Raw genomic sequence first — 26,465 nt, forward strand, 5'->3', positions numbered from 1 at the left:
AACACATCATTCACACAAAGTACCTCACTTCTGTTCATCGATATTTTCAGCTTGCTGCAATAACACTACGTCGCCGTAATTACGAATGATCAGTGGACCCATATCCAACCGTTATTAAACCCCTCTTCGGTGGTAAGGTAGGGGAGAGTGATATTTTTATTTGGGCGGCGGACCTGGGTTGCCTTTATGGTTTCTCGGGAAAAGTGTCTTCTATGGAGCCCCTCCTGTATAACATTGTCTGGCAGTGTCTTTTGCCATGTGTATACTTGCAGTCTTGGGCGTTCACTGTTAGCCAGTAGCCCATGCCTGCTCGCCCAACTCTAAACAAAATTAAGTTAGGTGTTAAATGTTGCCTGTGGACTTCTTCTCCAACGTCGCGTGGCGCAAAAGTGCTGTAGGTACATGCGGTGCCTTTATTATGAATAAATGAGCTTAAGGGAGTTACTACCTGTCTGTGCATGTTCATGCATCAAGCATCATGTAGTTTTTTTGGCAAGCTTCACAAACTCTTTATCATAATCTCACTCACAGATTATGACAGCCTACCCAGGTGATGTTGCCGTTTTATTGAAACATCACACCTGTCTCCCTTCTCTCTGCAGGACGCGGGGGGTGGGGCGTGGGGGACTAGGGGGACTAGGGGGATATGACCTGATGCACGCCACTAACATGCATACTAAAATTTGAATACAGAGCTCAATACGATGAGGGCTGTGTATTTTAATCGTTCCCTTGCTTGTTGCAGGGTTGCACAGAGTGACCGTCTGCAGTCAGATATCCACGAAATCGAGGACTGTAAATGGGGCAATGATTTCTTCTTTGCGGTTAATCTGACGCTGAGAGAATCTATGTCGAGCTCAAACAAAATAATGTCAGTGCTAGATGAAGTGATACACTCATTTCCCGCAGGCGAAATTGTGCACCGTCGAGGTACTCCATCACCGAACGGGAGTCATTAAGTTATTTTGGCATTTGTGGACATTCAAACATAATAACAGGTACGTCTGCTCGCACGATTTTGAAACAGACAGGTATGACAATATGGTAAGATTTTTGCCTCACTACCCGTCGGAAAAAACTGTACGAACTCGACAAAACCTAATCCAGTTCTGCCCCGTTTCTGCTAAACTACAGCAAACTTTTCGTATATAACAGTCCCTACACACGTAATTCAACCTCAATAAATTGGGAAAACGAGAACACTGCGTGGTATCGCGACCACTGAAGTAAATGACGTTTCTCCACAGGAAGGCGGGACAAGCAACAAACCGAAGTCACACAAAGAAGATAGACAATCATCCCAGATAGGTTTTTGCTCTGCGTATAGAGTTGCTCTGACTGAAACGTGTGCGCACCCCTACACCTGATAATGTGAAAAAGTTTAAAACAGTTTAAGACGTCTGATATTTTTATATGTACCCGGCGATTACATTATGTCTTAAAATGGTGATATGCTTCTATCAATTTATAAAGAATTTTTTTTCGTGAGGCATTGCTGATTTCCCAAACTTGGGCACCTGAGATTCAACAAAGATCGACCAGGGCGAACTACTTTGTGGCGCGTATCGTAATCCTGATTGATTGTGGGGTTTAACGCGCCGACGCAACGCAGGCGATGAGGCGCGCTGTAGTGGAGGGCTCCGGATTAATTTTGACCACCTGGGGATCTTTATCGTGCGCCGAAATCTCGTACACACGGGCGTTTTTGCTTTTCGCCTCCATCAGAAAAGCGGCCGCCGCGGCCGGGAATCGAACCCGCGACCTTGTGCTCAGCAGCGCAACGCCTTAGCCACTGAGCCACCGCGGCGGGTGTATCGTAATCCTAATCTTCATGAGGTTTTTTCGCAAATGAACTGCATCATGACCATAATATTAGTTATAAGTTGTACCCGGCTTCCTACACCATCTGTCATCATTTCAAGGGATATATCTTGGATGACACATTATGCAGTCCGACCCCTCCAACTTTAACCCATTGCCCATGTGAAGCACAGGAATTCTTCCATACATGCTCAGTTTCTTAGTTACTGAATTCATCCCCCGGGCAACCGTACTGCAATCGGCTGCGTTGTACACAACACATTTAATTCGAAGTACTGCAGCTGATATCTTAGCACGCCCGTGCCATCCTGGAAACAGGGACAGCTTGTTGCTTAGCCTTCATCGTTGCATTACTGGAATTACTGCAGGAAATGGCGTAAGGAAAGTGAAGCTAATCTTTGCTGCAGGAGAGCGAATTTTGCCGTAAACGATAATGAACTTCGTGCATTTGCAAGCGTCTTCGCGTGTAAGTGTGATGATAACTCCAAGTGACCTAAATAAGGGGCTACAGCATTTAGACTACACGCACCAAAGCAACTCACCACCTTGGATGTAGAAGCGCCAAGGCATAACATCTATGTAAACGGCCATCAAACCACAAAAAAAAAATTCCGCGCCTTCCCGCGAGGGGAACACGAGTAAATGCAGAGCATTGTGGGTCGTTAACGCCGCGTAAAATCGCGTTAGGGTGGGTAGTTGGGTCGTAGTTGCGTTGGTGTTGGTTTGGGGTAGAGAGAGGAGAGTAAAGTCGCGTTAGGGTGGAGCGAGCGTCAACCAAGGAAGGAAGGAGCAACACAGTGACTGAATCACGAGCGACCGCTAGCCGCTTTATATTTGCAGCGGGCGCAGTAGCGGGAGAGCAGTACGGGAGGGAGAGCGCGCATGCGCAAGCAGCGCGCGCTCTTCCACGCCCCACCGCGCTGCTATCACGCACCTGTTACACCGAGACCGCGACGGAGCGAACGGGCTGACTACGATGCATGCGCGCGCCAGCTGCTGTTGAGACAGAGGACGGAAGGAGGAGAGGCGCACCTGCTGCGGACGCGGAGCTGTGGACGCCGTCCGACGCAGGAAGAGGCGAGGCTAAGAAATGCTCTGCATTTAAAAAACGTCTTCTTGGGGCACTTATGCTTCCCCTTCACGTCGTGATGCGTACAAGACTGCTCTTATATTTACATTGCAGCCATAAAACCAGGTTGAGCGACGTTCTATCGGCAGATGATTGATTGATTGTGGGGTTTAACGCGCCGACGCAACGTAGGCGATGAGGCGCGCCGTAGTGGAGGGCTCCGGATTAATTTTGACCACCTGGGGATCTTTAACGTCTATCGGCAGATGCCTGTATCTATACTTTATCTAATAAATAAAAATTTTGGCGCAACGTACATTCTACGCTTCAGTAAACAACAGCTTAAATGATTGATCTGACCAACGTGTCTCCAGCAAGCGTTTTACCACTCTTAACCTGCAGATGCACCACCCCAGTACAAACTTTCAATTACGTAAATACGCCTACAGTGCAAATTGATGCGTTTGGAGTTGCTAAAAATATTGGCTGCTTATATAACTCAACTCTCGGCTTTCATTCGTATTAAATCGAATTTTATCGAGACATACCATGGCATATAGCTCTAATTGAAAAGCAAAACAAATTTCAACAGTATTTGACATCGGTACACTTTTAATGAAAAGGTGAGTAGGGAGAGTAAATTACAATTTTAAGTGTTTTAGCAGTGACATTTTACGCGATTATTACCTGATTTCCTTCAACAGTAACTGCTTCAGAGTTGCAGAGCCTGTTTACACTAATCCAGATGGCTTTCTGGTACCAAACCTAATTTTAGCCGCAGTGGAACACTGCTTCCCACGAGAATGGCGATGTTCTGTGCAGAAGTTTAATTTTACGCAGTAGTTGCAGGAAATGTCTGGTAGAATATTTCATTCCGGTTGTATATTTCGACTTTTTTGAAGAGCATTCCTCAGGCTTTTGTACGGGCGGCTTCTTCATTTTACTATTGCTCTTCCATGAACCCCGTTTATTGGGGTGCATCACATGGAGCAGGTTTGGATCACTTTCGTTCCGATATTTGTAACAATGACTCGCTTTCTCCGTTAAAATCTAACGGCATTTTGTTCGTATGGCGGTGTTATTTCCCCCCAAATTAATGCTAATAAGGACACCATCATACTCAGCCTGACATCAGTGCTTTTGTTTGGTCCAAAGCACAGTTTGAACGAGCTTACCCATCAAACTGAAATAATGCGCATTTATCATGCTAAAATTTGTTGATTAATTTTTATCTTGAGAATGTTCTAAAAGAATCAGTTATATCGTGCAAATACTTTGCCATTTACACTGCCACTAACCCAAATTGACACCTACACACTGAATATACAATTACAACACTCACTGCATATTAGGTTGCGTACGTCGTAACTTCAGGAAACAGTTGCAAAGTATACTATCCGGCTAGAACTTGCTCAAACTCATTTTGTTAGATTATTCTGTCGAACTAAATTTGAAACGCCAGTATGTTTACCATACAATCTCCCATGCCCGTGGGCTCGCCGCCAAATTTTTGGATGAAATGTTTTTCCTAAGTTGCATAATCGTCCTGTGTTCTTCCTTCATTTCACTCCTACGCAAAATTAGGAATTTTATGGCATAAAAAATTAACAAAAAAGGTAAAATGAGCATTTGAAACATCAAGCTTTTTTTTCTCTTTTGTTGTCTCAGACAGGTCGCGATTATCATCAAGTACCTTCGGACGCTGTATGCATCTGTGATAGGACCATTTGGAAATGATGTAGCTAACTAAATATAAAAAGGAGCTTTAAATGCCTATCTTCATGTTCTGGGTGGTACATATTTAGTGATATTTTCAGTCAATATGGCATTGCATTATTATTTAATTCTTGTCTGCGTTTTTGTTGCATTTTATCAATTATCGCCATTCCCTATTAATGAATTTGGCCCTGCAGGTACAAAAATATACAAATAATGAAATAGCTCTATGAACATTGGCCAAATCGTTCAACCGTCTATTCTTTCCTTCTTCTTGATTGTTTCTTTCCCTACAGAAAGGGAAGCAGAGGGGGGGAGGCTGACGACGGACCCTGCTCCTAGTGGCAGGTAGCGTGCGGGAAGAGTGTATTACATTGCACACTTGCAGTCGAGTGTAGCAAAAAAAAACGAAAAAAAACCCCAAAAAACTAGAGAGAATACATTTGCAGTCATGCTCCCCGAACGATCAACGTGCGACTACTTTGCACAAAACAAATAAAAAATACAGAACGACATTTTCACACAGGATATGGTATCTCCACATTCGCGAGTTTTTCCGTGCACTGCAAGGAGTGGAAGGGCAACACAATACACCCAAAACAGAGACTTACTTCAATATAGACATCTACAATTTCGCTGCAACAATTTGTTTCATACTTCGGTAAATTCTAGCTATATGCCATTCACTGCTCTAACAGGACGGTTTTTGACAACCGTTGGCGAAAATTAATGTGCTTCGGAACTTTGTTCAATAAGGTGGGAATTTGATAATCTGTGTGTTGCCGACCGTGGTTTGTTCTTGTAGAAGGCATTGGTCGATGTCGTCTGCGCAAGTTATGTTGTGTGGAAGTTACAGGTTTTGAATTATTATATAAATTGTCCCTAATGTACTGCTTCTGCTGCATAGGCAGAAACTCGATCTCGGTCGGCAGGCTTCGTATTTCAACCTTTCGCCACATGCTTAAAATTTACCGAGGGCGTTTTTATTGAAACAAAAGAAATTCTCAATTCTCAACGTTGAGTGCACTTTTCAAGTTCGCTTTGTAGACTCCGCTGTTTTTATTCAGCAGCAATAAAGTGAGAAGTAAAGCCAAAGTGCAGACATTCAAACATTCCAGTGCTAAAAGCCTCATCATCGCCTGGTGTGGCAAACATTATCAATCGATCCTTGCGCTAAAAGGCGTTTCTATTTTCTGGCTGCTTTGTATTTGTTCTGCCTACTTCACTTTGGTACGTACCAACAAGAATTTTAAATTTAATGTCCCAAATTTTAGTTTGCGTTGAAACTGAAGCGGCAAAACGAGCCCGACAACCTTACCTAATGAAACTAAAACCAGTCTAGGATGGTGTGCTGCCCAGGTTTGGCCCGGTTCACTTAACCGGCTCTGTACATCGCACCGAATCGGTTACAACAGGTCATTGATGGTGCTCGTAATTTTTCGTTCACATTACCTTAGCTTGCGCACCACCCATGTGCGTTGCGTTGTCCTTTTGTGTTCATCTGAAAATAGCGCGTGAAATCTTGTTTACAACCAAGTAGCACCAATCATTAGCGTTGATGGCAGTTGGTTTTCCCTTTTCTCACGCTTAAGTTCTGATCTGAAATGTAGGCAACTATTTCGTGCAGATAGTTTCCGCTCCAGTTTGACAGAAACGGAGTCGCTTCTGGTTAAGGCTCGGCTGCAGCTACGGCTCGGACCCGCTTGTGGATCGACTCTCTTCAATCTACGAACTCGCACACACAAAGGCGACCAAGTGGTACCTCCTTGGCGGGCAAAGAATAGCATTAAATTTTGTTGCGTTTAAACTTTCTCAATGAAAGCCTCGAAAATCCGAAATATCTCTGGCAGCGATGAGTTTAAGCCCAATGTTTTGTGACTTTTGGCAACCGCTTAGAAACTATGGCGCAAACCCGCAAACCACGTGGCCTTGAAGCGTTTCCAAATGGAGCAGGAAGTGGCTGTGTTTCGAAAAACCCTTTTCTCTAGGAAGTCTTGCTTCATTTTTTGGCATTTATAGTGGGCTGCCACGGCGTTTATTTTCTTAATGTTTGTTGTCACCAGCTCACGTTAACAACAACGAGAACAGACTCGGGATGTCGATGCCATTACTTAGACTACAATGAAGCCAAACACCCGTACGAGACGAGAGAAGTTCTTCCAGGCAATTTTCTCCCTACGTCTGTTTGGAAGATGAAGTCACAGGAAACATACGTTGCGCAACCCCGGCAAAAATGGACAAGAAACTCCTCATAGCACCCAACACACGTGTCTCCAGGTGGTCTTACTCACCGCGCCGAGGTTGCACTGCGGGAAATGGGGACGTTCGTTGTGGATCCTGTCACTGTCACACCATCTCAACGCACGTAAACGTTGAGTGTACGCTCATTTTCAGGGCGTTGTCGCAGGAGAAGAAGCCGATGTGCCAGTCGCCGAATAGCGCGCTCAGGGGTGCTTAGTTAGCGCTGAGTCAAGGCATCAGCAGCAACAGGAGAGCGCAGGCAGTGGCTGCCGAGCGGCGTCGGCGGTGGCGGCCCATGTGACCATGACTGTGGCGCGGCCGGCGCCCGGAGCCCTAACCTAGATTGCGTCAAGCGCCTCTCTTCACCGCGTCTTCCGCTCGGCGACCCCCGGCCCGCAGGCGCAAAATAGACCACGCACCGCCCTCATTGGCTCCGGCCTCTGCACGAGCGCTACGCAGCCGCCGCTGTCGTCTCTCCTCCATCCACAGCAGGGTCCTCAATACACCGGTGTTCAATACATTTCGCCCTTCATCTATCGGCGCTGTCTGGTACGAATTGTCGGCGTAGACATCACTTCGAAGGGTATGATCGTGAAACGGGGAGGAATAGTTGAGCTCTGGTGAGCTGCTGATGCTACCTTTCACCGGCCGGCTAGCTACATGGCTAGTAAAACTAAGTAAAATTATTATTTGAAAAAAAAGGGCCGGCTTTGAACCGCGAAACGAATTCGGCATTGCTCTTAACTTGTCATCAATTAAGTTAGCTTGTCGAGCACTCCAATCGATATTGCATGTCATCGGCAAAAAAAACGTACTTTGACTCCGCAATATTCTCGAACGTGCACTGCCAAGGTTCTTCACCAGATAATCCCCCATACGTTGACGCCAATTTTTCGCCGCACTAGGCACTTTTTCCCTTGAGAGCGGTCTGGCTCGAGTAGTGTGAGCCGGGGCCTATAACCCACTCGGCCCCTCAAACTGGACAATTAGTGCCTTACTTGGAAGCTGCCTGCACGACCCTTGAAGATTCAGGAAGTGTTATTCCTCCCTCCCTGCTATTCCAATTCCCTCCCTCTGCCGAATCGGCCTTCCCTTCCCAATAAAGGTTTTTACTGCTACTAGCCCTCATTGTTTTTCATTTGTTTTACTGGCTGCAGCGAAAGTGACTGCTAGATCATTCATGGCATTGTTTGTGCCCGTTAACCAGAATTTCTAATGACAGTTATCAAAGCATGTTAATTCTAGCAATACTTGGCATACCTTTTTGATATGATGTTCGTGGTGCTTTCCTGAGCGCCAGTGGGCTAAACTATGCGAGAAAAGTTTGTGCCAGAATTACAATAAAACTGGTGTTTTCGCTCGACCAAACATACTTGGGGAGTAAAATACATGCAGTAAAATACAAGTTCGGTTGACTTGAAAGGCAGCTTTGTTCTAAAATCAGTGATGTAAATTTTAACGCGAACTTCGAGAAAAACATGAAGGAAGCTCACATCAATGCGTGAGAATTGAGGGTAGCGAATCTGCACGCAACAGTATTGTTTTCCCCCTCTTGTTTTCCCCCAGTATTGTTTTCCCCCAAAGGCCCCTCGCTAAGCATGTAGCGAATCAGAAAATGGGATATGAGGGCTCCGTGAAATAAGACAGAAAATAAGGGTTGGTAGTCAAGAAAACCTCGGGAAGCAAAGGGGAGGTTGTGGTGGGTCATAGAAAGAGATGAAGAATTTTTTGAGTCCAAAAGAAAGTGGTGAAAAAATGCCCGCCGGGTGGGATCCGAACCCACGACCTCCAGAATACCGGTATGGTGCGATAGCCACAACGCTACCGGCGGGGCTTATCGGCGTAGTGGTTATCGCACCAGGCCGGCTAACCGGCGTAGTGGTTATCGCACCAGACCGGTATTCTGGAGGTCGTGGGTTCGGATCCCACCCGGCGGGCATTTTTTCACCACTTTCTTTTCGACTCAAAAAATTCTTCATCTCTTTCTATGACCCACCACAACCTCCCCTTTGCTTTCCGAGGTTTTCTTGACTGCCAACCCTTATTTTCTGTCTTATTTCACGGAGCCCTCATATCCCATTTTCTGATTCGCTACATGCTTAGCGAGGGGCCTTTGTTCTGGCAGTCTTGGTGCCAAAGGGAGCTTAAGAGGGTTCAACGCTGGTCGACCACTCTCAACATGTCGTAGACACTCGAGTCACGGCCCGGGGATTAAAAAGAAGGTCGGTCCCCTTCACCCCGAGTAGTCCGAGTGGCGCTGGTATACCACCCCCAAGTGCAGGAAACAAAAATACCGTAACATAAATACCCGAGAAAGTGCTGGCGAAACAGCCCCGCCGGTAGCGTAGTGGTTATCGCACCAGACCGGTATTCTGGAGGTCGTGGGTTCGGATCCCACCCGGCGGGCATTTTTTCACCACTTTCTTTTCGACTAAAAAAATTCTTCATCTCTTTCTATGACCCACCACAAACTCCCCTTTGCTTCCCGAGGTTTTCTTGACTACCAACCCTTATTTTCTGTCCTATATATATATATATATATATATATATATATATATATATATACATATATATATATATATATATATATATATATATATATATATATATATATATATATATATATATATATATATATATATATATATATATATATATATATATATATATATATATATATACATTTATTTATTTGTTTATTTAGTTATTTATTTATTTATGTATGTATTTATTGCAGCCGTTGCTTTGTCTTTCTTTCACCTGTTCCGGCTGCCATTGAGCGTGATTTAAAGCTCCATTCCTGCCCAGTTGTTTAACATTGTTCAACACATACGTTTTTTTATTACTGTGTTTCTGCTATTGCATTCAAGATTTGTATAAAGTGGTTATGGCTGCACGGAAGAAACATTTTTTCATATGTTTTTCTCTGTGGTGCCTTCTACACCGCTTGTGGGGCCGAGCAACCTGAGGAGTAGCGTGGAGTAATGCTCCGCAGCGGTGGTTCTCAGACATCGATGCGGGACGGGGACTCCTTGTGGGCTTATGCAAGCGATGGGACCCCTTGCAGAAGAATCAGGGGGGGGGATACCTAAGGTAATTAACACAACTGAAGCGTACGTGAAACAGGTGCCTTTAATTAACAACACTGCCTCATCACTTTGCGTCATCCAGTTCATCAATACGCGGTACAGCCGCACACAAAGCAAAATCTCTGCACTACCATTGCACCTGTTTCGGTATGTGTTTCAAAAACATCATCCCGGCCCGAAAAAGCGTGCTCACAACAGGGGTTCAGAAAACATCGGGAAAAGTTTCGAAGCCATTCCACGCATAGAAAAATGAGGATATTTTGTGGAGTTACAGTCCAACTTATTCACGGTAAGCAAAGGTAAGTTTTGCCTTCATTACTTTGGTTTCCTGGAACTCGATCAGCGCATTTTTCACTCCGGCACGATCTCGTGCGTACCTATTCACATCAGCTTGAAAGGAGGCCACAAGCTAGGTGTCTGGTCCATATTGCGGGATGCAGCCCCTGATGCGGAACCTGAGCTGGCGAAATCACGGCGCCTCCGCCGCCAACGATCGGGTCGTTCGTTATCGAGAGCAGAAGCTCCGCCCTCCGGCCATCCGATTGGAGCGGCGAGCCGGGCGAGCCGGCGAAAAACGCCGGCACTGCGGAAGCGGCAAACACAAACTCGTGACGTGTTTGGATGTTGTTTATTTACACAATATCTTCGGGATGTCGATTGCGCGTGGTCCTCTGCTGGCTGCTCGGTTGCGTTTCGCAAACTTTAAAATTGATTTTAAATATGTTCTACGCTGTATTCGCCGCTGATATTTTGCAGATGATATATATGTGTTCCCACCAATCTATCTCCGAAGTTATCTCGCCTTCAAAATTTTGTGTCAGTGCCCCTTTAAGGAATAAAGAGTTTTCGCGCCTGAAAGTGGACCAGCTTGAGAAAGCAGCTTGTCTCGATTAAAACGAACAGCGACTGCTTTCGTACGGGTACGCCGTTGCAGTGCAGCGCGTAAGGTGCAATATACTTTGCAAAATGTTTGTGTGGGCGTGTGTGTGGAGAAGGGGAAGCACTCTGCACTACCTCTGCACCAGGCCAGAATTCTTACGCAATATGCATACGTGTCGAACAATTTCAGAGCTTGCCTATTGGCCACTATTGCAAAACCCATCTAACATGCTCAAAATAGGGCAAAATTATTTTATACAGCACCGCCCAGGCCTAAGCGACGCGCAGGCGGAGATTTGGAAGAATAATTGTGCGGTAAGTCAGCAAGCTTTACGCCAATTCACTCCCTACGCGTGCGAGCGAGTACGTGTGCTAGCAATCACTTACCCCCTACCTACATGCAGAGCGCCGATATCTAGGCTACTGTTTCGCAATTCCAGTGCTATGGGGACGTAATGATCTGGAGTAGATGCACCTAGCACTGAAGGTATCAGCCAAAAGATTGCGTGCACATGCCTCCTACGTGCAAATCACCGAGATTCTAACTGCGCCAGCGCTGCGCTCCAATCACGCCAAAAGCAAACGTGCAGCGAACTCTCGCAAAGGCGTAGCGACGACTTGAGCAATACGTAGCGGTGCGTGTAGTTTGCCAAAGCACGCGTCCTGGGATCCAAAGCAAGCGCAATGCCTGAGAAGCCTGAGACGCCACAGCAGGAATAATGCTTTCAAATGGGCGCCGCCATTTTGGCTACAGCTTCAGTGGAAGTGACGTCGGTGACATCACGATGCTGGGGCGCTATTTAGGAAGGGGGGGGGGGGGGTCGGCCTGGTCCCCTACGGGATATGGTTTGGGAATAGGCTGCCGGGCGCTTACGGAAGGGGGTGTGGTTTGACATCTAGCGCGCAAGGGCAAAACTGGTCACCCCGCGAAGACTGCTCGAGGTAGCGTAGAGCTTGCGCTACAAGAAGTCGCTAAGAAACATCCAGGTTTAAAGGGGCAGACAACCGATTTTTGTCGCGTATATGTTCTCTAGCTCATATGAAAGTCAGCGTTTTATATAGCCCGGTAACCACAAGGAATTTCTAAACAAATCGGCGGAACTAATTTTAATTTGGCAGCAAACTTCCTGAAATCGTAAGGGTGGCGGTTCGCAGTGTCGAAACTTGGCACTACAATATGTGTCCCTGTCACGTGACCTACAAACCTAGCAGCTACTGTAACTGCTGAAACACACTATCCGATCCTTCGCATGCCACAAGGAGGGCTCAATCCTGAAGAATCGCCAACTCTGCCCGGCAAACAAACCTATCTATATAGTATTCAGAAATGTAGATGGGTGGAGATATTTGATAAAAAAACATGCAACGTTAACTGAAAACTCTACGAAATGCGAAAAATATGCACGCTCTTTCATGCAACGTCACCCTGTCCAAGGGTATGCTGAGAGTTAGAACTCAAAAATTGCTTATTCCACTTCTGTGGTGAAATATGGGAGGCAGCTTTGACTAGCTTGTCACCTCTAGATCAACGTAGGCTGATTGAGAGGGCAGGGAACAAGCTGCTGCATTAGGGGCTTTGGATTTCGGGCTCCCCTCTGCCAAAACTCCCACTCTTTCTTACTGAACAAAGGTATTTGCTTTCTATCTCTCTCTCTCTCAGAAAAACCAAAACGCTTAGACCAGCCACGGCATGAGGGAATAAGCGCTTTGTACGACAGATAATGTCGCCTTGTCCTTGAAACTGAATAAGATCAAGCAGCCGCAACCTTCACGCCCACATGTTCAGCCACACAAGCGTAGATGGCGTCTGTTATTTATGTGTCAGGGCAATATAAAACCATCTTGGCTAACCTTCGGTAACTGGAAAGCAGAAATTGTAAACGCCGCAACTCCCTTCTAAAACGCTCATTCGGCGTCAAAGTAACGCTATCGCGTCCAACATGTCATGCAACTTTTAAATGCGAATGCACTTTATAAGCGACCCCAAACCATCCACCGCCGGCGTCGGCGGCGTCGGCGTCCGCAGAAACAGCATCCGGCGCCAGGTTTCGATCCGCGGACTTTGCGGCCGCAGCGCGACGCTCTACCGACCGAGCCACGGACGCGACGTGATATCAGCGTTAGTGACGCGCCTTATATCTTTAACGCATTCAAACTACGTCGTCAGCGGCGTGCGTTGGCGACTCAGCGGCGTTATAGCGGCTTGATAACTGCGTGGTGTACACGTGATACTACAAACACGATGGAAGAGATGGAAGAGAAGGCGGCGAGGCGGTGGGCTGCGGGGGCCAAGCGCAAGCGCCGCAAGCGGGCCGACAACCGTGCATTCGCACTTTCACATTCTCCCCCTCGGGGAAATGCGGGGGAATTTTTTTTTCACCTCACGGCGTTGTTTTAGTTAAGCCTCGCCGCTGCACGAGGGACCACAGCTGTATGTTCGTATACCTCTGTCACTCACGGGCTCATGGCCGCCATCTAACGGGGAAGGCTAGGTGACTTCCTCCCTGTCACCCCTTCCTTCTACCAGCTTGTGCTCACATAAAGTTCCCTCCTTGTCTCCCTCCCTCCCTCCCCCCCACCTCTCTCTCTCTCTCTCTCTCTCTCTCACGGTTCTGTGCCGCACGTGGCCTCGTGGCCTTCCTTCGTGGCGCGCGTGTATCACTGCGGCGGTGGCCTGCTCGCCTTCCTCCACCACGTCCCGCGCACGTCTCCTTTCCCCCCTCGTCTATCTCTCCTCTGCCTCCTATCTCTCGCAGGAGGGTTGCAAGCTGGGCTAGTTGGAATTTAGACATTCTTGATGACAAACAGCTTCAATGAGCAAGTTAAAAAGTCAAGGGAGGCGGGATTTCCACAGTATCTCTTGTCATGGTCGTGTGAAAAACTAAGTCTGGCTAAAAACTAATTCTAAAAACAAAGTCTGGCGGCCGGGATGTTGCTGAGGACACACAAAAGACCAAAAAAAGTTGCCGTCATTCCATACATTCATACGATCACACACCGCCTAAAAAAAGTGGGCCATCTCTATGGAGTGCAAGTGGCTATCACGGCCCGCAACAAGTTGCGTTCTACATGTATGTGGCAGGCTTGACAGACAGTTAGAGCAGGGAAGTGAGAAGAAAGGGGTTGGTTGTGGTGTCAACCACAAGAACCGGTATGTCGCATGCGCAACGGGAGTTGTGTGCAGCATTCCTTTGCACCCGCCGCGGTGGCTCAGTGGCTAAGGCGTTGCGCTGCTGAGCACGAGGTCGCGGGTTCGATTCCCGGCCGCGGCGGCCGCTTTTCTGATGGAGGCGAAAAGCAAAAACGCCCGTGTGTTCGAGATTTCGGCGCACGTTAAAGATCCCCAGGTGGTCAAAATTAAACCGGAGCCCTCCACTACGGCGCGCCTCATCGCCTGCGTTGCGTCGGCGCGTTAAACCCGACAATCAATCAATCAATCAAGCATTCCTTTGCCCTGTGGCGGAACCTATGTTGGGCAGGCTGACCGCTGTATCAACGTGCGTTTAAGAGAACATGAATTGTCATTGAAAGGACCTGTATCATCCCATCTTTCTTCGCATTGCGCTAAGTGCAAGGGCCCTGTATCATCCCATGCAAGCCTAATTTTCCTGCCACTAGCATTTTATTTAGGCACCGTAATCAAACAACCCGCGAAATCATGGAGGCATTCCACATAGCCCAAGGAGGTGACAAGTGTGTAAGCCAGACAAGCATGTGTCTCCATCCTAAAGAGATTGCGTATCTGCGTGTGCCTTGATTGTAACATGCGCACATCTACTTGTGGTATCAACGTGACCTTTGCAAAATTGTTTGCCCATGCGCATTGTCTTTTTATTTCTTTTTTTGTTTCTGTTCAGTATTTATATTCACCCTTTCTGATATTAAAAATTTAGTTGTTAGACCAGCGGCGCTCCTTGTGGTTACTTCCTTCGTCTTCTTCTGAATTCGCGCTGGTTTTATCCAAGAATGTCCTATCTCTCCCCTTTATGGGCCGCTGCTCCGAGCAGGGCGCTTGGTGAAGGATACTTATCCCATCCTCTGCCTATCCACCGTCCACCGGTGTGGTCAATCTCTCACCTGTACATAAACATTGTAACCGCCATCTGTACATGATCATCAGCATAAGTGGCTTGGATGTTAATTCATGACGGACAAGTAAAGAAGGCAATCGTTCGATCTGCTGCCTGTCGGAGAGAATCGTCATGTTTCATAACAATATATATATAGTTAAGAAAAAAGGTTCCTGGCTATAAGGTTAACTATACGATTATTCTAACGTTCCAACCGGAACTGGTCTTTTTCAAAGACACAGGAAGTGCAGATCAGTTGGGTTTACTTTCATTTCTGTTGTGGGCGGGGAAGAAAATGTACGCAGCAAAAAGTAGGCTCTCCTCTAGCGCTCAATGGCAAAACTGGTCACCCCGCGAAGACAGCCCGATGTAGCATAGTGTAGCTTCCGCTACAAAAAATTCTAAGCACTTTTTAATGCTTGTGAATAGGAAAGCAGGAATGTCTCGGTAACAGCCTGAGACGCCTTGCTTCGCTTCGCGTTGCCGAATGGCTTTGCAATAGGACCGCTGAGTAAGCTTTCCTTTGTGGTGCGCTTTAAGGCTTTCGGATGTCTCCCACCTGTCGTCTAGGCGTCACGGCGCTGCTAATTCGTACCGTCGTGTGATGGGAGTGTTCACGACGATGGTGAATTTCTCTCTCAAACCACTTTTTTAACCTGGCTTCAAGCATTGTTCGCACCATAGTGGCCCCGGCGATGGCGCTGATAGCGTACACACCTAAAATATTTGAAAGAAGAAACTCACTACAAGTTCCTGTGATAGCGCGCCGCTTGTCCTGCAGCTCAGATTTACTGGACGTGGGCCAGAGACGCTGCCAGATGCGGCTCTGCTATTAGCGCTGCCACCGAGACCAGTATGCTGCGAACAATACTCGAAGCCAGGTTAAAAAAGTTGTTTGAGAGGTGTAGCTGGGCGATCTCCGTCGGCAGGCACGCATGCGTGTTCTCTTCCTTTCATTTACCGCCGGTGCAGCTACACGGCGCTCCGATGCGCTTCGGCCTAGAGCCTCAAAATAAGCTACGATCTAGTGGCTCTAGTTCGGCCATAGCTCTCGTGCTCCAATTACTTATGACGGCCCCTGTACAGTGCTCACGCTGATAGCTATGTTTAGAGCATTGCCCTCTATCGCGTAACCACTGATGTCGTGTAGCGCGCAATGTGATAGTTTTGCAACATATCTAGGTTTTTTCCCAATTAAAAAACATCTTTCATGACTTGAGTAGAGCTCAGTTACTCCCATACAAAAATGCCTTATGGGCGTCTATAGAAAAATGTATGGTGAGCTATGGCCGCCTATGGATCCCTATGGTCACCCATAAAAGTGCATAAATTAGGCTACAGCCAGCTATTGAAGTTTTTATGCATCCTGCAATAAAGAATGTAAACCATACAATTCTCTTTAGACGACTATAGAACATCCTAGTGTGTTTAGTCTATAGAGTCACAGCTATTCAGGCTACTGTAGCCAGCTAAAGAAAAATCTATGGCTTTAGTTCTATAGGCCAGCCGCGACAAAGCTCTTTTGGCTGGCTATAGACGATTGTTTAGCTTTAAGTCTACAGACTTGAAACCATTCAGCTGTCTTTTACCAGCTATTGAAAAGAGTTCGTGCTAAAGCTAAAGAGAGAAAGCCATAAAAGCCCATTTGGCTGGCTATAGGCCGTTTTTTAGCTCTAACTCTACAGACTCAAAACCATTGAGGTGTCTTTTGCCAGCTATTGAAAAGAATTCGTTCTAAAGCTAAAGAGAGAAAGCCATAAAAGCTCATTTGGCTGGATATAGGCCATTGTCTAGCTCTAAGTCTACATAATTAGGACCATTCCGCTGTCTTCTGCCAGCTATTAAAGAGAATCTGCCCTAAAGCTAAAGAGAGGCACCCATAAAAGTTTCTGCGGCTGGCTACAGTGCAATACATAACTGTAAACCTTTAGACGTGTGACAATTAAGCAACATTTAGCGGGAATTAGGAAAGCGTTTGGCGCAGAATTTAGAGGCTTGCATCCATAAAAGCTTCCTTAGCTAACTACATGGTGACATAAGCCTCTAAGTCTCCAACCGCTAATAAAAAAGTGTTGCCTATAAAGGTATAATTCGAGCGCACCATTAAATTCTATTCCGCTCGTTCCAATATGACTTATGACGCGTAATTTATACACTCATGATTTACCTACCTATATCTACAACACAGACTGAATAACGATGATGAGGTTCATCGGCCAGTTATATGAAAGTTTTTGTTCAATAAGGTTAGGTACCTAATATACCAACAATACGGGACAAGTACGATTAAAGGCACCATTAAATTCTATTCCGCTGGTTCCAATATGACTTATGACGCGTAATTTATACACTGATGATTTACCTAGCTACATCTACAACACAGACTGAATAACGATGATGAGATTCATCGGCCAGTTATATGAAAGTTTTTGTTCAGTAACGTTAGGTACCTAATATACCAACAATACTGGATAAGTACGATTAAAGGCACCAGTAAATTCTATCCGCTGGTTCCAATATGACTTATGACGCGTAATTTATACACTCATGATTTACCTAGCTACATCTACAACACAGACTGAATAACGATGACGAGGTTCATTGGCCAGTTATATGAAAGTTTTTGTTCAATAACGTTAGGTACCTAATATACCAACAATACGGGATAAGTACGATTAAAGGCACCATTAAATTCTATTCCGCTGGTTCCAATATGACTTATGACGCGTAATTTATACACTCATGATTTACCTAGCTACATCTACAACACAGACTGAATAACGATGATGAGGTTCATCGGCCAGTTATATCAAAGTTTTTGTTCAATAACGTTAGGTACCTAATATACCAACAATACGGGATAAGTACGATTAAAGGCAGCTACAGACAGATCAATGCTAAAATTGCAGTTGCAACTTTGGATACTATGCGTCGGCAAAGCTTGCGAATGAACGTCGACCGAAACACGTATAAGTTCGGAGAATTCTTCCTCTGCGGCCCTTCGCTGCCGCGGTCAAGTGAAAAAGCGGGCTTCCCTGAAAACGGCCTCCTCAGCGTCGAAGCAAATTGGAAAGAACTTTCGCGGCCCCCGTTCCTGCGGGCGCAGTCAGAAATATGGTGGCATCTGCGAACAACCGCATTCCTTCTCCCACTGAGCTCTCTTTGAAATTAGTCATTGAGAAAGGCGGAGAGCGACCCAAGCTGGACCGAAGGAGGCAGGGAAAGCAAGTTCTGGGAAGCGTTGAAAAGGTAGAGGGGACCACGACCGGCCGGGTGATGATGATGATGATGATTAAAGGCCTCCCCTTTGAACCGGGGTAATGGCGTGCGCCATCTAGCCTATCTTAGTAGTTTTAATTTAAATTTAGTTTCTCAACTCGGATTTCTTTTTAATTCTGCCCTGCCGCTACCCCTGGCTGGGCTGTTATTTTATCGACTTCCCTGCTTTTTTTCCACCAATACTCTAGCCGCTGCTTAGTAATGCCTACTGCTGACCAGTTAATGTTTCCATCTATTGCGAAGCCCAGTGCCTCAGGAAGTAGGACTTTCCCGCCAATTCTATCCGGCTGAATCTTTTGGCATCCTATTACTATGTGGTCGATTGTTTCTTTAAAACAATCGGGGAGGTGCGGCGTGGGTGCCGCGCGCATCGACGCTGTAGCCCGGTCGTGCGAAGGGAAGTTTTCGTGGAAAAGAGGGTCAGGCGTTCCGTGCTGTGTTAGTATTCTTGCGCGAAGCAATAATAGTGGCAGAAAATTTTCCCTGAGTACTGATAACAGATATAGTTTTTTCGGATGAAGAAAACAAAAGGTTAAGCGATGTTGTACTTGCCAAATAAAATCATTACCACAAAACAAGTTAGAACAAGGTCGAAAGATGGGCACGTATCTCCGCACTATTTGCTAGCGCGATGGACCTGCTTATACCAGGATGTACTCAGTCAGCCACATCTCGTCTCCTTGCTCATGTGCGCGGGCATGGCACGTCTTGCCTAATGTTGGAAATTTGCTACTCGACTGCAATGTGTTCGTGTTGATGGTGTGACGCCAAGCAAATGTGCCGCTTTTCGCTGCCGGAAATTTCGGTGTTTACGGTGACAGTGTTACGATTAATTCAGCATCAACTCGAATTCATGCGAAAATGGATACCTGCGATACCGCGACAGGAATTTCATCCTACACAAAACACCAGGGTGAGTGATCTTACGAACTGAAGAGGCTGTAGTGTGCGAGAAATGCAGGACTTTTTTTGGTGTTCAAGAATACGTTTCCAAGCTACCCTGCACCACATGGACATTGCAATGTACACAGAAGTGAACATTTCGCCGCGGTGATGAGACAAATATAATTATTTTTTCGCGAACTGAGAAAACGTACAAGGAACTAATTGAACGGACTTGGAAAACGTTTTTTATTATTGCATTATGTGCGACTGTCTTCATTGTTTAATTAAGAGTGCATTTCCATTTTAGCCACCATACTTGCAACTTCGTGCATTGAGTACTGAGTGAAATGAACGACTTCTGAGTGTTCTATTTTCTGGGGACTACCCAGCACCTGTAGGTATATGTGAATCGGTGGGCGTTCGTGGAAAATGTGCCGCGTTGTGTGGCTGTTGAGCGAATGACGTAAGAGTCAGCCAGATTGCTGGAATGCGTGGGCTGTATGTTTCGATCGGCGTATGTGAACAGTTTACTGGCGGCGAAGTAGCGTAGATAGTAGCCCTTTATGTAATGAATGGGATGAATAAACCCCTTCGTTTTGCTTTTCTTGTTTGCCTTTGTTTAAGCCTTTTGTGAATGAAAACTGGCGACGTGTTTGCAGTCGCAACCTTGCACTCCCCCTATATCGCTGAAGTGTTTATGGAGCATATATTACAGAATGCAGATAGCCACACAACTTAAGTGCCACACGAGAAGTTCTAGGGATCCGCAAGGCTATATGCCGGCATGGCAGCGTGTTAATAATTTCCCAGAGGCTGCTGCTGTCGCTGTATTTCAAGTAGTGGCGATTCTCTTCTGGCTGCAGCCCATGCAAAAATATCGTATGGTCGGCTATTGAAAATCCATCTTATGGTTGTCTTTAGCTATTTGGCCCAATTATCTTTAGACATTTTTATGGCTGTCTTTAGCCATTTCTATGGATATTCCTATGGGTGTCTTTAGCTTCTTCTATAGCCATAGCGATATCGAAAGAAGAGCTAAAGAAAGCCATAGAACCGGCTATAGAAGAAGCTAAAGACACCCATAGAAATGTCAATACGAATATCTAAAGACAACCACAGAACCGGCTGTAGAAGAACCTAAAGACACCCATAGGAATGGCGATACGAATCGCTAAAGACAACCATAGAACCGGGTATAGAAGAACTTAAAGACACCCATAGCAATGTCGATACGAATATCTAAAGACAACCACAGAACTGGCTATAGAAGAAGCTAAAGACACCCATTAGAATGGCGATACGATTCTCTAAAGACACCCATAGAAACGTCTAAAGAATATTGGGCCAAATAGCTAAAGCCGACCATAAAAAGGATTTTCTAAGCCGACCATACAATATTTTTGTATGGGCTTACCAAAGCATAGCCCTTTCAAACTGAACGAAGCTGTATTTTGTATTCTGGTCGAACTAAATCTTTGATATATGGCAAGGGTATTACATGTTTATATTATATATGTACGCGTTTATATATATATTATATATAATATATTATATTATATATGTATTATATATGTATGTATGTATAATATATTATTATTATACGCGCGAACCTTATCTAGCGAAGCAAGTCTCGAGGTGTTGTTCGAGGAATTAGAGGGCATTAAATGGGATGTAATAGGGCTTAGCGAGGTTAGGAGGGCAGGCGAAGCCTTTACGGTGCTGAAAAATGGACACGTCCTATGTTACCGTGGTTTAGAGGACAGAAGAGAACTGGGAGTGGGATTTCTAGTCAATAAAAGCATAGCTGGCAACATAGACGAATACTATAGCATTAACGAAAGGGCAGCAGGTCTTGTAATTAGGCTCAATAAAAGGTACAAGCTCAAGGTGGTGCAGGGCTACGCGCCCACATCCAGCCAAGACGACCAACTAGTGGAACGCTTCTATGAAGATGTGGAATCGGCAATGGCTAATGTAAAAACACAGTATACCGTAGTTATGGGGGACTTCAATGCTATAGTAGGCAACAATCAGGCTGGAGACAAGGCAGTTGGGAACTATGGTCTGGGCTGTAGAAATGGCAGGGGGAACCTACTAGTTGAGTTTGCAGAACGGAATAACTTACGCATAATGAATACCTTCTTCTGTAAACGGGAGAGTCGGAAGTGGACCTGGAGGAGCCCGAATGGGGAGCACAAAAATGAAATAGACTTCATATTATGCGATAACCCTGGCGTCGTGCAAGATGTGGAAGTGCTCGGAAGAGTAAGGTGTAGTGACCACCGTATGGTAAGATCTCGAATTAGGCTAGATTTGAGGGGGGACCGCAACAAGCTAGTACGAAAGAAGCCGATAAATGAGCTAACAGTAAGACGTAAAGTAGAAGAATTCAGGATCGCGCTGCAGAACCAATATTCCAACCTTAACGAGGAAGCCGAGCTTACGACACAGGAAGCGAGTGACAACCTTACACGCATTATCACGGAGTGTGCAGTAGAAGTCGGGGGCACTATGGATAGGCAGGATACTGGTAAACTTTCACAGGAGACGAAAGATCTAATCAGGAAATGACAAACCATGAGAATCTCTACCGCAGCTGACAGAATAGAACTAGCCGAGCTCTCGAAGTTAATCAATAAGCGTAAGACAGCTGACATACGGAAGTATAATATGGAGAGGATCGAATACGCTGTAAAGAACGGAGGTAGCCTGAAAGCAGTGAAGAGACGTCTTGGCGTGGGGAAAAATCAGATGTATGCACTTAAGGATAAGCAAGGCAATGTCATCACAAATAGGGATAAAATAGTCACAGTGGCCGAGGAACTCTATAGGGATCTGTACAGTAGCTGGGAAATACAGGATAATGCCGAACGAGACAGTAGTTCAGAGGAGATAGACATCCCACCAGTAACGACCGAAGAAGTAAGGAAGGCTTTGAAAGAAATGAAAGGGGGCAAAGCACCTGGTGAGGATCAGATAACAGCAGACCTCTTGAAGGATGGCGGAGAAATTGTACTTGAAAAACTGGCAAACCTGTATACGCAATGCCTAATGACCGCAATGGTACCGGAATCTTGGAAGAACGCGAACATCATCCTAATCCATAAGAAAGGCGACATGAAGGATTTGAAAAATTACAGGCCGCCCAGCTTACTGTCAGTCGTCTACAAGGTATTTACCAAGGTAATCGCTAACCGAATCTCTGCAACCTTAAATTTCAGTCAACCTAAAGAACAAGCAGGGTTCCGTAAAGGTTATTCAACAATGAACCATATTCACACGATCAATCAGGTGATAGACAAGTGCGCTGAGTATAGCGAACCCCTATATATAGCCTTCATAGATTATGAGAAAGCATTTGACTCGGTCGAAACCCTAGCAGTCATTCAGGCATTACGGAACCAGGGGGTAGATGAGCATTATGTAAGAATACTAGAGGATATCTACAATGGGTCTACAGCTACCATCATCCTCCATAGGGAGAGCAGTAAAATACCTATAAGAAAGGGTGTCAGACAAGGAGACACAATCTCTCCAATGTTATTCACAGCATGCTTACAAGAAGTATTCAGAACGTTGGATTGGGAACAGGTGGGAGTAAGGGTTAATGGAGAATACCTGAGTAATCTCAGATTTGCTGATGACGTATGCCTTGCTAAGTAACTCGGGGGACGAATTGCAATGCATGCTTTCCGCACTGGGCGAACACAGTAGCACCGTGGGCCTGAAAATTAATATGCAGAAAACTAAAGTAATGATCAATAACCTCGGGACAGCACAGCAGTTTGAGATAGGTGGCGAGGCAGTGGAAGTGGTAAGCAAATATAGCTACTTAGGCCAAGTTGTTACCCCAGATCCCAACCATGAGGCAGAGATAATTAGAAGGATCAGAATGGGGTGGGGTGCATATGGCAGACATTTCTCAAATAATGAATAGAAGCCTACCATTGTCGCTGAAGAAGAAAGTGTATGACAGCTGCATCTTACCGGTACTCACCGACCGGGCAGAAACTAGGAGCCTGACTAAGAGGGTTCAACTTAAATTGAGAACGACTCAGCGGGCAATGGAGCGGAAAATGATAGGTGTAACATTAAGGGACAAGAAGAGAGCGGAGTGGGTCAGGGAGCAAACTGGTGTTAAAGACATATTAGTAGAAATTAAGAAGACGAAATTGACGTGGGCAGGGCATGTAATGCGAAGGCAAGATAACCGCTGGTTATTAAGGGTAACAGAGTGGATCCCTAGAGAAGGCAAGCGTTGCAGGGGGCGGCTGAAAGTTAGATGGGCAGATGAGATCAAGAAGTTTGCGGGGATAAATTGGTCACAGTTGGCACAGGACCGAGGTAATTGGAGAATAATGGGAGAGGCCTTTGCCCTGCAGTGAGCGTAGATAGGCTGGTGATGATGGTGATGATGATGATGATTATATATGTGTCCTGCGGGGCAGAGGTAGGTTGTAGTTCTCCAGCGCACAATCAACAGCACGTTCAGCTTATTTTTGCTCACTGCAGAACGAACGCCTCTCGTATGTTTGGCGAACCGATATTGTTTGCGACAACCTAGTCCATGTTTTGCCTCCGAATTTTCTGCTTTCATCCCTCAGTCAAGTGAACAGCCCTGGGCAACTTATAGTCCTATTCCTAAGTAGCCCCTCGCACTTGGATGCAAGGACGTCGTTTTACCAGTTTTAAACGACGGTGTTGCGGACAGAAGATGCTACTGTAAGCAATTCTTTTCGTAGCATAGCAGAAATGCTAGTGCAATTTCTACCTATTTGATAGTGAGCGCACTCTTCAAATAAATGTCCTGGTATGTTCCTTTAGTACGCGTTACGTTCTACCGTGAGGCATTGGAAAACGAATGTCCCGGGGTTTTCGTGCCGTGACTGCATGATACTACGATGACAGGAGACGCCGACTTTTCGAGTCCCTAAGGCGATTCGCCCCTAAAAGGGAAATGTATGGAAAGGCATGCCTGCAATGTTTTCCGCGCACGCCCACAAAAGCCTTCTTCCCGTAATAGAGACTAATTACGTTTCCATAGAGCCCATTGAGGTCTGAAAGTACTGCGACTAACTCCGCCTATAGGCTCACAAAGGCAAGACTGATCGGAGAAAGAAATAGGCTCGACTGCACATACAGGACGGTCGCGAAGGAGCGCAGAGGAAATGCAAACCCTGTCACGCCGATCATGGGAATGCTCTTGAAAATGTGTGTATAAACAAACCGCTCTTCCTGGAAACCCAGTGTCCAGTAGCCCAGAAGCCGCAATGACGGACGACAAAACGTCAGCGCTCATAACCTTAAATAATAGAGATTGGGTGTGATCATATGGTTCTTAGACGCAATTAAAGTCACCCATAAATACAACTGCACGGTAGTAGTAGTAGTAGTAAACTTTTATAGGAGCAAAAGGGAAAGGGAAAAGGGTGGTGGTGAAGCGTCCCTAGTCCAGGATGCCTCTCGACCGAGCCGACTCAATGGCCCGAGAAACCAAGGCCCTCTGGCGGACCGTGTCCGGGCTGGTTAGCTCAGTCTCCCACTGCTCCGGGGTGGGGAAGGGGGGAGGGTTAGGGGAGTGGGGACAGGAGTATACGAGGTGGAATGTGGTGAGTGGGGTTTCGCAGTGTTGGCATTGACGGGGGTAGATAGTGGGTGCGATCTGGTGGAGAATGACGTGATTGTAAAAGGTACCGGTCTGAAGGCGACGATAGATTATGGCTTGCTGGTTGGTTAAGGAGTGGTGGGGAGGGGGGTAGACCCGGCGAGTAGGGGTGTAGTGGGACAGAAGGGCATTGTACGTATTATCAATAGGAATTTGGAGGAGGTCGTGGTCGTTCGTGCGGGGGGATGGGATCACCTGAACATCGGTGGAGAATGCCCGGAAGTGCAGAGCTCGGGCGGCGGTGTGGGCCGCTTCATTCCCCGGAAGGCCGGAGTGTCCGGGAGTCCAGATAGATAATCGTAATGGTGGTCTCGTCAGGTAGACGCTGGAGGAGTGGAATGGCCTGGGGTGGAGCTAGACCTGCCTGGCAGAGGCGGCATGCCTGCTGTGAGTCGGAGACTACAGTGATGTGCGGATGCTTGGCGTGGGTGGTGGCTGCGAAGGCGATTGCCAGAGCTTCTGCCGTCTGTATTTTGTTGGTGTGCGTGGTGGCAGCCGTGGAGATTCGGCCGGCGTGATTTAGGGTAACCAAAGTTTTGCGTCGAGTGCAGGAATTATAGGCAACGTCAGTATAACGGACCTGGGGTTTATCGGCTAGCTTCTTCATGAGATAGCGGACCCGCGCTTCCCGACGGCCTCGGTTGAAGGTGGGATGCATATGGCGCGGTTTAGGGGAAACGTGGATACGGTGCTTGATCGTAGTTGGGAGGCGCTGTGGTCGGTCTTGATTTAGCGGTGTAGGGTAGCCGAGCGTGCGGAGAACGGAATGGCCAGTTGGCGTGAAGCTGAGGCGTTGAAGTTGGGAGTTTCGCTGCGCCTCCACAAGCTCGCCAAGGACGTTGTGTATGCCCAGCGTGAGCCGTTTGTCCGTAGAAGTGTAAATGGGGAGGCCAAGAGCCGCTTTGTATGCTTTACGAATGAGGGCTTCAATTTTAACGGTTTCTTGTGGTCGAAGATTGAGGTACGGTGTGGCATAGGTGATTTTGCTGATCAGGAGAGCTTGGACCAGACGACAAATTTCCCATTCTGTGAGGCCCTAATGTCGGCTGCGGATTCTGCAGATAAGATGAGTTAGGCGAGTAATGGATGTCTGGAGTTGCGGTAAGAGCGCTGTACCCTTGCCGCCCCGATGGAAGGGGACGCCGAGGACGCGGAGGGTGGTCACCGAGGGGATAAGTTCGCCTTGAATAGACACTTCAGGATCAGGTGTGGGAGGAGGAGGGCGACCGCGTGATCGGGCCCGCAGGATGAGAAGGGCTGATTTGGCAGGTTCACAGGTCAGGCCCCTGGGACGCAGGTAGTTGACGGTGGTGTGTACAGCTTTTTGGAGGGCGCCTTGCTGTTCTCCACTGGAACGAGAGGTAGTCCAGAAAGTAATGTCGTCGGCGTATATGGCATGATGCAGGTTGGGTATTTTGTTCAGAAGAGTAGGTAGTTCAAGGTAGTTCAAGTAGGGGGGATATTACAGATCCTTGCGGTGTGCCTTTATGGGGTGTTCTGATGATGGGCGAGGTTAGACTTCCGAGCTTGATAGTAGCCGTGCGCTCTCGGAGAAACGCTGCAACGTAGTTGAAGGTGCGAGACCCACAGTGGGTGGCGTTGAGGTTGTCTAGAATCGCTTGGTGAGTAACGTTGTCAAATGCGCCTTTTGCGTCCAGCGCAAGGATGGTGCGAGGCGTGGTACGGCTGAGATGGTCTAGCACCTGCTCCTTAAGTTGTAAGAGAATGTCCTGCGTGGACAGTTTGGTGCG

General features: G+C 46.6%; 1 protein-coding gene and 1 non-coding gene across 2 annotated transcripts in view; one reads left to right on the plus strand and one right to left on the minus strand.

Annotated features, from left to right (window-relative positions):
* The window catches only part of LOC144153999 (monocarboxylate transporter 10-like), a 70,996-nt gene extending 63,806 nt beyond the window's left edge, over positions 1–7,190 (minus strand). The window contains exon 1 of the mRNA XM_077685802.1: positions 6,898–7,190. The gene's annotated coding sequence lies outside the window, so the exon portion shown is untranslated. The remainder of the gene's footprint in view (positions 1–6,897) is intronic.
* A 1,990-nt stretch (positions 7,191–9,180) lies between these two features.
* On the plus strand, positions 9,181–9,253 carry Trnat-ggu (transfer RNA threonine (anticodon GGU)). Its single transcript has one exon. It is a non-coding gene; the product is annotated as a tRNA-Thr (tRNA).
* Positions 9,254–26,465: the final 17,212 nt, after the last annotated feature.

The sequence above is a fragment of the Haemaphysalis longicornis genome, unplaced genomic scaffold (genome assembly GCF_048455015.1).
Source record: "Haemaphysalis longicornis isolate Haplotype H1 unplaced genomic scaffold, Haemaphysalis longicornis Haplotype H1 scaffold_9, whole genome shotgun sequence".
Classification (NCBI taxonomy): domain Eukaryota; kingdom Metazoa; phylum Arthropoda; class Arachnida; order Ixodida; family Ixodidae; genus Haemaphysalis; species Haemaphysalis longicornis.